Below are 10,701 nucleotides of genomic sequence, written 5' to 3' on the forward strand. Positions count from 1 at the left end.
CAGTTAATTCGACAACGGTACGTTTCGATATAGATTCGTTTTGGACAACGAACAATCTGTACCGCATCAATTAGGAATAATATGTCTCGTTTCTCCAATAATAGCATTAGATCTGTACGGAATTGCATTTATATCAAAAGACGATATATCGGGGGACGTAGATTTGAAAAGATATATTTTCATAGTTATAACCGAAAGTCTATAACTCGAATGTAAATTGGTAGTTTCGACGGAATCGAGAGCAACGCTTGATTTTGTGCTTCCTTCTAAGACGATAGTCAACGTAAAATTTATTGGTAAAGTTTGCTACTTCTACTACGTTTTATCTTTTAACGCCTCGAACATAAATCGTATGATATTCTAAAGGATTTATGTATTTAATATGAGAAATAAGTAAACGGTTCCAAGCTCGATGAACGTTTCGACGAAGCCGGAATATGGAACGTCGTTCGCGCTCGACCGTTCAGTCCTCCGTTCGGCTCATATCATATAGGGTACGCATTAAATGAGAGCGACCGCCAGACAGTTAAAATACGCGAACGAGAAGCATACGCACGTACGTAACTTTGTCAAACGAATCGTGATTAGAACGTTCTTATAAGAAAATTAAGAAATTATATCAGAATGTCGGACGTCGATATTAGCGGACAAGCGGTTTCTCCTTCGTCGAATCAAGGGAGTGGAGGAAATTCCGCCGCCGTTGTTAACGCATCGTCAACAGGCACACCGGCCGGGTCGAATTCATCTTCGGTGTCGGCTACGGGAGCCGCATCAGCTACAGCCGGTAGCGCAGGTTCGTCTGCAGGAGGGAAGAAAGAAAAATCCACTTCGAGCAAGGCGAAGAGTTCTAAATCGAAAGTTAGTCATCCTCCGATCGCTGATATGGTAACGAGTGCAATTAAAGGATTGAAAGAGAAAGGCGGAACTTCCTTCAGAGCTATTAAAAAATACATAGCGGCCAATTACAAAGTGGATGCTGACAAATTATCGCCCTTTATAAAGAAATATATAAAGACGTGGATCGCTTCGGGTGTTTTGGTACAAACGAAGGGCAAAGGAGCTTCCGGATCATTTAAATTAGCGGCTTCGGCACGTAAAGCAGGAGGTACGACAGCCGCAGGTACGAAGAAAAGAAAAACGGCCACTGCCAAAACCGGACAGAAAAATAAACGAAAACCAGTAGGAGGTGCCGCGACAGCTACGACAGCCGGTGGTAAAAAAGCGTCTGCCAAAAAAAACCTCAGAGAAAACGGAAAAAAAGACGACCGCCGCCTCCGCCTCAACTAAGAAAACCACAGCTAAAAGTAAGAAAGGTGAATCTGCAACTTTGGCCGAGAAAAAAGCTTCTGCCAAAAAAGCCGTCGAAAAGAAAACAGGAAAGAAATCTACCGCCGCCACGACTACGTCCGCTTCCAATGCCGCCGCTAATAGTTCATCTTCGAAAGCAGCAAAAAGCAACACGGCCGCAAGATCCCCGAAATCGCCTTCCAAAGCGAAAAAATCTAATAAAGCCGGACCTACGAAAAAGCCCAAGGCGCCTAAACCGAAAAGTGCTAAGACGACGACCTCAACTGTTCGTGTTGCCGCTGGTGAAGGTGCGAAAACTAAAAAACCAGTATCACCAAAGAAAAAGAAATAAAACTATTTCTACTACGTATGACGATATATTAAACAGGCGACACATTTCATCGTCAGATCAAGAAGACACGGAGTTGAAAATTACAAATATCCCGACACTCCTGGACGTGCTACGACTTCCCTAAAAAATACGTTCGTCCAAGACCGTATTTTTTTAATAGAAAAAAAAACGGTTCTTTTCAGAACCACAATATAACTTTATAAAAGAAAGAATATTTATATAATTTATTTATTATCTTATTATTACTTAAATGATTATTTTCTAGATAGAGCCGTAACTAATTAGGGAACCGATCGATCGATACTCTAAAACAGTAATAAAGGAATATTCAGTACAGATCAGATTATTTATAAATTTTCTAGTTAATATTTATTCTTTAATAAGAACGCGTATTCTAACTTCTTTTTTATACGATTTTGTTGGCCCTGAAAAGGACCGATATTAAAGGGCGTATGCAAAACTTTAAACGGTTTGCGTTATCTATTTGGTTTTGCTGTCTGTCTTTTTAGGCAATAATACTGCTTGAATGTTAGGCAAGACGCCGCCCTGGGCAATAGTAACGCCAGATAACAGTTTATTCAATTCCTCGTCGTTTCTGATGGCCAATTGTAAATGCCTAGGGATAATCCTTGTTTTCTTGTTGTCTCTAGCGGCGTTACCCGCCAACTCGAGAACTTCGGCCGCCAGATATTCCATTACGGCAGCTAAGTAAACGGGAGCACCGGCCCCTACGCGTTCGGCATAATTTCCTTTCCTTAGAAGTCGGTGAATACGACCGACAGGAAATTGTAATCCCGCACGATTGGAACGAGACTTCGCCTTTCCCTTCACTTTTCCGCCTTTACCACGTCCGGACATGTTAATCTCGATCGTTGTTAGATACTGCTCACCTTTAAATCAAAAACGGTACTGGAAATTTCTTACAGATCGGCCTGGAATTTTGTCCGCGAGCCAAACTCGTTATATCATACGCGACCAATCAGACTCTAACTCGGGCTATGGGCGGGGCTTAGAAGTGTTCCTTCGAATGTTATAAGTTCTAGAATTAAAGGCATTTTTTTAGTTAAGTACTCTTTGAGGTACGTGAGACGTCGGGATTTTTATTTCGAAATGCCACCGAAGACAAGCGGTAAGGCGGCCAAGAAAGCCGGAAAAGCCCAGAAAAATATCTCTAAGAGCGACAAGAAAAAGAAGCGCAGGAGGAAGGAAAGCTATGCGATTTACATATACAAAGTTTTAAAGCAGGTTCATCCCGATACGGGTATCTCCAGCAAGGCCATGTCGATCATGAATTCTTTCGTGAACGATATATTCGAAAGGATAGCCGCCGAAGCGTCGCGTCTCGCCCATTACAATAAGAGATCAACGATCACGAGCAGAGAAATCCAAACCGCCGTTAGGTTATTGTTACCCGGTGAGTTGGCTAAGCACGCCGTTAGCGAAGGTACCAAAGCAGTCACCAAATATACCAGTTCTAAGTAAATTAATTCACATACCTATGTGTGTTTCAATATACTACTTACCTGCAAAATCGGTTCTTTTCAGAACCACAATTGGATATACATTTTAAAAAATGAAATGTTAAACAGTAGCTGACATTTTATAAAAACAGAATTTTCAGATATATATATATATATTGTAGTTATTGTATTGAATTATATTATATCATTATAATCTGTTATATAGTAAGTATATAGAATAAGTTTTGTAAAAATGGTACGGCCCGAGATTGTTATTTAAAAATAAGGTAAAGTATTTCTGGAGTGACTTCGAAAATATGTGTATTCATTTTTATTACGTTTATGACTATATGATAATTAATTTATTTTTCCTAACTGTGGCTAATTGTGGATTGTGGCTAATTTCTACACGATAAGTATTAATCACGGGAACGTCTCGAAATGAACAAATAGGAACTGTAATTAATCAAGAATTTAGAATGGAACTATCGTCCTAATATAATGAGGATCGTCAAAGAGAAGATACTTTTTTTTTCGTTTACTAGGTTGACCTTGCTTGGGGACAGTGGAACTCAGTGGAAAATCGCTGATGGTGGGTGAGGAGGATAGGCCTGTGGTCAGAATCGATATCTTGGAGTACTTGCAGGTCAGAGGCTTGATTCGAATTTTGATAGATAAAAAAGTCAATTATTGTCGGTCGATTGGAGGAGTAGTGAGTTGGTTCGCTTGGAGCAATAAGCCCAAGTTCCAACTCATCTATTATCCCGGCCGATAGTAATTCTTCCAATAGCTGTGTGGTTGATGGCGTTGAAAATGGCCTGAAAATCTCCTTGGTCATCTGAATATGTTCCGAAGAGTATTTCGCCAATGGAGATCGGGTTCGTGTTCTAGTGGAATCCAGACCAGCCAGACGACTGTTATCTTGAGTTCCCCGTACATGAGTGGGGGGAGGAATTGGTCTTTTGGGTTTGGTTGTTTTTGGAGTAGGTCGGCACTTGCATCCCGAGTAATTTGCGGTGTATGGTTCTCAACAGTTGGTGCATTTCGGCGGGGAATTTCTGTCTTTGGGACTTGACGTAGGCCGGAGTGGCTTTACAGTTGGCCGATGAATGACCGTAGAATTGGCAGTTAAAACGTTGAACGCGCCTGCCGTTGCCGCGCTGGGCTTGGACTTTTACCACCTGATTCATTAGGCGGTCGACCGCGAAGATACGGCGTTCCTCTCGAGGAACCGACCAACATGGATTGGATTGAAACCGAGCTTCATGAGCGCGGTTCGGACTTCGAGTTACCATTACGTCGAGAGAGAAATATAATATATTAGCTGACCCCGCAGACACTCCGTACCCTGTACTCAATGGATAAATAAAGGATTCATTCTATCAAATTCTTCGTTCAAATCACTTTCGAATCATCCTTAGGAACATTCTGATATCGGAAAACCTTATCCGTAGTCGATAAACGATATCTAACGGATGAATTATAGAAAATGGCCAATAAGCGGCAAATATCCGATCGTAAGGGTGCACCATCGTTTCGGCGAATCATTCTTTTGGAATCTTACGTTCTACAAGCAAAACATTTATTCATAGGTATATACCGATAATAACGAACGGGCCGACGTAACAACCTAAAATGTCCTGAAATACGTGAGAACAGTTTTACTCCGATCGCCGTATCGATATGTGACAGTATCCATCCTATGAAGGATCTTTACATTCTACTAGCATAATTTTATGGATCGGAATTTTCCGACTTTTAAAGAACGTGATCGGCAGTCTAGAAACGGCCTGAGGACGTATTAACACGAGAGGTTAAAATTATTGCTTTAGAAGTTCACGTTGTCTAAAGCTAAAGTTTATTCATCGGAACATTCCGATAATAACGAGAACGGGCAGACGTAAAAACGAAAAATTTGCGCAACGTCCGTATAAACGATCTGTTCTAAAACACCCATACATTTCCGATAGCTGGCGAGAGACCCGCGCTTAAATCGTGTGCGCTTCTACGTGGGGCGATACGAGAGACGGATACGACGGGTCGGGTCGACCGGCGCTGTGACACTTTTACCGAGTGGCTTTTGATCAGCGAAGGTGGTATTACATATTATATGTTAATATATAAGATCCGAACCGTATTTTTTTATTTATCTAAATAAAAAGCGTATTTCGTCGTGTTATTATATATTCGTAACGCTCTCGCGATTTTGTATCGTCGTTTCGTTGTTCTTCCTGGTCGGTTTTTTTCGATATATCGGGAAGCGTACGACGACGACGACGGTATCACTGCGAGATCGCGAATTCGGCGGGAACATTCGGCTTCGTTAGAAGAAGATGATCCACGATTCATATGCGATTGGAATTATTATTTTTATGGACGTATCGGTTTTTCATCGGAACGTTCATAAAACAGCAACACATTTTGCGATAGCTCTCTGCTCTCCGAGCGAGAATAAAATAAAAAATCACGAAACGTTTCTCGTACGAGGTTTCCTTGTCGCTTTATATATTTCTATCTAGCGAAGGGTTCGGAGAGAATGTTTTTCGAGGTCTTATAAACGCCGAACGATATTTTGCGGCATCCAATTTTCGACGTAGTCGACGATCGTCGTCGATAATCGAGATAATTGGGTGCCTAGTCGATCGGTTGTGTATAAAAAAAACAAAAGATGTGTCTAAGATGATGATATCGTTTTGTTTTATTAGACAACTAATATTAAAATGTAAGAGCGTGGCGCCTCGGACCGGTTTTTCCGTCGTCTAGGCGCGCTATCATGCACCTCCTTTTTATTAGTCGTCGATATATATTATATATCGTCGTCTTACGCACACGTTTCTTTATAAGTCAAACTTATAAAATAAACTGTGTCTGTATTTGTTTTATCTGCTTCGTGTCGATAAAATAATAAGAACAGTTCCCTGGTTGATCCTGCCAGTAGTCATATGCTTGTCTCAAAGATTAAGCCATGCATGTCTCAGTACATACCGAATTAAGGTGAAACCGCGAAAGGCTCATTAAATCAGTTATGGTTCCTTAGATCGTACCCACAATTACTTGGATAACTGTGGTAATTCTAGAGCTAATACATGCAAACAGAGCTCCGACCAGAGATGGAAGGAGTGCTTTTATTAGATCAAAACCAATCGGTTTCGGGTTCGCGCTCGTCATCGTACAACTTGGTGACTCTGAATAACTTTAAGCTGATCGCACGGTCTCGCACCGGCGACACATCTTTCAAATGTCTGCCTTATCAACTGTCGATGGTAGGTTCTGCGCCTACCATGGTCGTAACGGGTAACGGGGAATCAGGGTTCGATTCCGGAGAGGGAGCCTGAGAAACGGCTACCACATCCAAGGAAGGCAGCAGGCGCGCAAATTACCCACTCCCGGCACGGGGAGGTAGTGACGAAAAATAACGATACGGGACTCATCCGAGGCCCCGTAATCGGAATGAGTACACTCTAAACCCTTTAACGAGGATCAATTGGAGGGCCAGTCTGGTGCCAGCAGCCGCGGTAATTCCAGCTCCAATAGCGTATATTAAAGTTGTTGCGGTTAAAAAGCTCGTAGTCGAATTTGTGTCTCGCGCCGCCGGTTCATCGTTCGCGGTGTTAACTGGCGTGTTTTTCGCGAGACGTCCTGCCGGTGGGCTTAGTCGTGTCGCGTCGCCGTCGCGCGTGCGTTTCGGCGTGCGTGTTGTGCGCGTCGTGGTTACGACGGCCCAACTCAATCCTGCCGCGGTGCTCTTTACTGAGTGTCGAGGTGGGCCGGCACGTTTACTTTGAACAAATTAGAGTGCTCAAAGCAGGCTAAAATTTCGCCTGAATACTGTATGCATGGAATAATGGAATAGGACCTCGGTTCTATTTTGTTGGTTTTCGGAACCCCGAGGTAATGATTAATAGGAACGGATGGGGGCATTCGTATTGCGACGTTAGAGGTGAAATTCTTGGATCGTCGCAAGACGAACAGAAGCGAAAGCATTTGCCAAAAACGCTTTCATTGATCAAGAACGAAAGTTAGAGGTTCGAAGGCGATCAGATACCGCCCTAGTTCTAACCTTAAACGATGCCAGCTAGCGATCCGTCGACGTTCCCTAATATGACTCGACGGGCAGCTTCCGGGAAACCAAAGCTTTTGGGTTCCGGGGGAAGTATGGTTGCAAAGCTGAAACTTAAAGGAATTGACGGAAGGGCACCACCAGGAGTGGAGCCTGCGGCTTAATTTGACTCAACACGGGAAACCTCACCAGGCCCGGACACCGGAAGGATTGACAGATTGAGAGCTCTTTCTTGATTCGGTGGGTGGTGGTGCATGGCCGTTCTTAGTTGGTGGAGCGATTTGTCTGGTTAATTCCGATAACGAACGAGACTCTAGCCTGCTAACTAGGCGCTTTTTGACATCCTAAAGGCCCGCCGGCCGCGTTGCTTTCGGGTTTCGCGGTTCGTGCGCGGTTTTTACTGTCGGCGTACAAACTATTCTTCTTAGAGGGACAGGCGGCTTCTAGCCGCACGAGATTGAGCAATAACAGGTCTGTGATGCCCTTAGATGTTCTGGGCCGCACGCGCGCTACACTGAAGGAATCAGCGTGTCTTCCCTGGCCGAGCGGCCCGGGTAACCCGCTGAACCTCCTTCGTGCTAGGGATTGGGGCTTGCAATTGTTCCCCATGAACGAGGAATTCCCAGTAAGCGCGAGTCATAAGCTCGCGTTGATTACGTCCCTGCCCTTTGTACACACCGCCCGTCGCTACTACCGATTGAATGATTTAGTGAGGTCTTCGGATCGACACGCGATGGCGTTTCGGCGTCGTCGATGTGTAGGAAAAGATGACCAAACTTGATCATTTAGAGGAAGTAAAAGTCGTAACAAGGTTTCCGTAGGTGAACCTGCGGAAGGATCATTACAGTGTGTTGTTATGCCTATATATATATAATAGGTAAACGTACAAGTCTGTAAAAATCATTGTCGAACGTTAAAGAGCCATCTACGAAGTTCGGAAGTTCCGATCGAATTTCGACGTCGTCAACGTAGCTGTTTTCGGGTACCTATAATATATGGTTTTAAAAGATGTACGCCCGAAAGCGGAGATATATACGATGAAGATGTTGTTATATAGGACGACGAGTAATAATCGTCGGCCTACGACGGATTTCGTTATAAATGGACAAATCGAGCGCAAAATAAAACGATTTTGCCAATTATATTTCTAATCGACGTTTCGATCCTCATATCGACGAACATATACGATGATCGGTAATGTGATTAGTTTACGAAAATCTTATCACCCTTCGTTTGTTTCATTCCAAAAGGGTGAGATTTAGTTTACGAAAATATTGCCAAACTATGATCAGCGTATGCTCTTTTGTTGTCGTACGAGGTGAGACGACGAAAATTTACAACGAACGTCACCATTTCGAGTAGTCTGTCTCCGCTCCTCTCGTTGTGTGTAGTGGAGAAGACGAAAATAAACCGTAAGAGCGTTTTAAAGTCGACGGCGGCTGCGAAAGGGGCGCAAGCGCTGTCTATGACGTGAGCGCGCGTCGTCGTCGTCGTCGTCGTCTTATAATAGAAACGTTTCGATATGCGTTTAAAACCTAACTTAAAAAAAGATTACCCTAAACGGTGGATCACTTGGCTCGTGGGTCGATGAAGAACGCAGCTAATTGCGCGTCAACTTGTGAACTGCAGGACACATGAACATCGACATTTCGAACGCACATTGCGGTCCTGGGATCTCATACCCGGACCACTCCTGGCTGAGGGTCGTATCTCATTTCAAGACTGCTCGGATTTTCTTTGATCTTCGCGATCGACGAGAAATGTCTGAGCGTGCTGAGCGTATAAGCGCGATTCGATCGCGACGTTCTAAAACGTGACAGCGGACCCGTACGTGTGACCTAACTCTCTCGTACGGGTCGTACGAATATGAAAGGGATGAGACGTGTTTAAAACGGTCGTTCGCACGTTTTTGTGATAAACGTAGCGCGCACCATTAATACGATCGTCGTATCCGATAAAATTAGTTTTTAATCGACGTCGGATCGTAGGTGCGTTGTCTCTCGAATACGAGGGAGAAAACACCGTTTTTCGACGGCGCGTCTTTTCCATTCTAAACTTTTATATTTCGTATTGGCTCCTAATCTTCATTATTATGATGATTACGAGCGCCACGCATATTAAACTAGCGACCTCAGAGCAGGTGAGACTACCCGCTGAATTTAAGCATATTACTAAGCGGAGGAAAAGAAACTAACTAGGATTCCCTTAGTAGCTGCGAGCGAACAGGGATTAGCCCAGCACCGAATCCCGCGACCGACATCGGGCGCCGGGAAATGTGGTGTTCGGGAGGGTCCATTATCTCGACGTTACGTCGCGCGTCCAAGTCCATCTTGAACGGGGCAACAGCCCATAGAGGGTGCCAGGCCCGTAGCGACCGTGACTGACGGCGAGAGGATCTCTCCTTAGAGTCGGGTTGCTTGAGAGTGCAGCCCTAAGCGGGTGGTAAACTCCATCTAAGGCTAAATATAACCACGAGACCGATAGCGAACAAGTACCGTGAGGGAAAGTTGAAAAGCACTTTGAAGAGAGAGTTCAAGAGTACGTGAAACCGTTTAGGGGTAAACCTGAGAAACCCGAAAGGTCGAAGGGAGAAATTCATTCGCGGCTCGTAGTAGGCGGCGTGCGATCGCGTGACACGTGACGTTTCGGCGTTGCGCGCGCCTTTCGTACGTCGATCCGGCGACGAACGCGTGCACTTTTCTCCTTGTAGGACGTCGCGATCCGTTGGGCGTCGGCTTAAGGCTCGAGGTGGAGACCGTAGACTGCGGTTCGCGCCGTTTTCGTTTACGGACCCTCGTGTTCGCGGTCGACTCGCTCGACGGTATACCGAATGGTTTAAGGCCGCTACTCGTTAGCGTTCGGCTCGTCGCAAGCGCGTCAGATGCACGTCGGTAATCGGACCCGGTGCCGTTTCCGACCTCTGATGACTGTTGGCGACGAGGTTCTCGAACAGACCTAGACCGATCGGCGACGCTATAGCTTTGGGTACTTTCAGGACCCGTCTTGAAACACGGACCAAGGAGTCTAGCATGTGCGCGAGTCATTGGGAATCACTAAACCTAAAGGCGTAATGAAAGTGAAAGTTCGTCTCGCACGAACTCAGGGAAGATGGGCGGTTTACCCTTAAAAGTGGCCGCTTCGCATTCCCGGGGCGTCTCGTTCTCATCGCGAGAAGAGGCGCACCAAGAGCGTACACGCTGGGACCCGAAAGATGGTGAACTATGCCTGGTCAGGACGAAGTCAGGGGAAACCCTGATGGAGGTCCGTAGCGATTCTGACGTGCAAATCGATCGTCGGAACTGGGTATAGGGGCGAAAGACTAATCGAACCATCTAGTAGCTGGTTCCCTCCGAAGTTTCCCTCAGGATAGCTGGCGCTCGTAGCGTACGAGTCTCATCCGGTAAAGCGAATGATTAGAGGCATTGGGGTCGAAACGACCTCAACCTATTCTCAAACTTTAAATGGGTGAGATCTCCGGCTTGCTTAAATGATGAAGCCGCGAGATTTCGGATCAGAGTGCCAAGTGGGCCATTTTTGGTAAG

At 45.0% G+C, this 10,701-nt stretch overlaps 3 non-coding genes across 3 annotated transcripts in view; all 3 read left to right on the top strand.

Annotated features, from left to right (window-relative positions):
- The first annotated feature begins 6,014 nt into the window (after window positions 1-6,014).
- LOC143206374 (small subunit ribosomal RNA) lies at window positions 6,015-8,003 on the top strand. Its single transcript, XR_013008349.1, has one exon. It is a non-coding gene; the product is annotated as a small subunit ribosomal RNA (ribosomal RNA).
- Window positions 8,004-8,711: 708 nt separating this feature from the next.
- Window positions 8,712-8,866, top strand: LOC143206373 (5.8S ribosomal RNA). The gene has a single exon (XR_013008348.1). It is a non-coding gene; the product is annotated as a 5.8S ribosomal RNA (ribosomal RNA).
- A 419-nt stretch (window positions 8,867-9,285) lies between these two features.
- The window catches only part of LOC143206375 (large subunit ribosomal RNA), a 4,098-nt gene continuing 2,682 nt past the window's right edge, over window positions 9,286-10,701 (top strand). The window contains exon 1 of the ribosomal RNA XR_013008350.1: window positions 9,286-10,701. This exon is cut by the window's right edge and continues 2,682 nt beyond it. This is a non-coding gene — a ribosomal RNA (large subunit ribosomal RNA).

Source organism: Rhynchophorus ferrugineus, unplaced genomic scaffold (genome assembly GCF_030347505.1).
Source record: "Rhynchophorus ferrugineus isolate W39M unplaced genomic scaffold, kcgeb_rfMv2 rfM663, whole genome shotgun sequence".
Taxonomy (NCBI): domain Eukaryota; kingdom Metazoa; phylum Arthropoda; class Insecta; order Coleoptera; family Curculionidae; genus Rhynchophorus; species Rhynchophorus ferrugineus.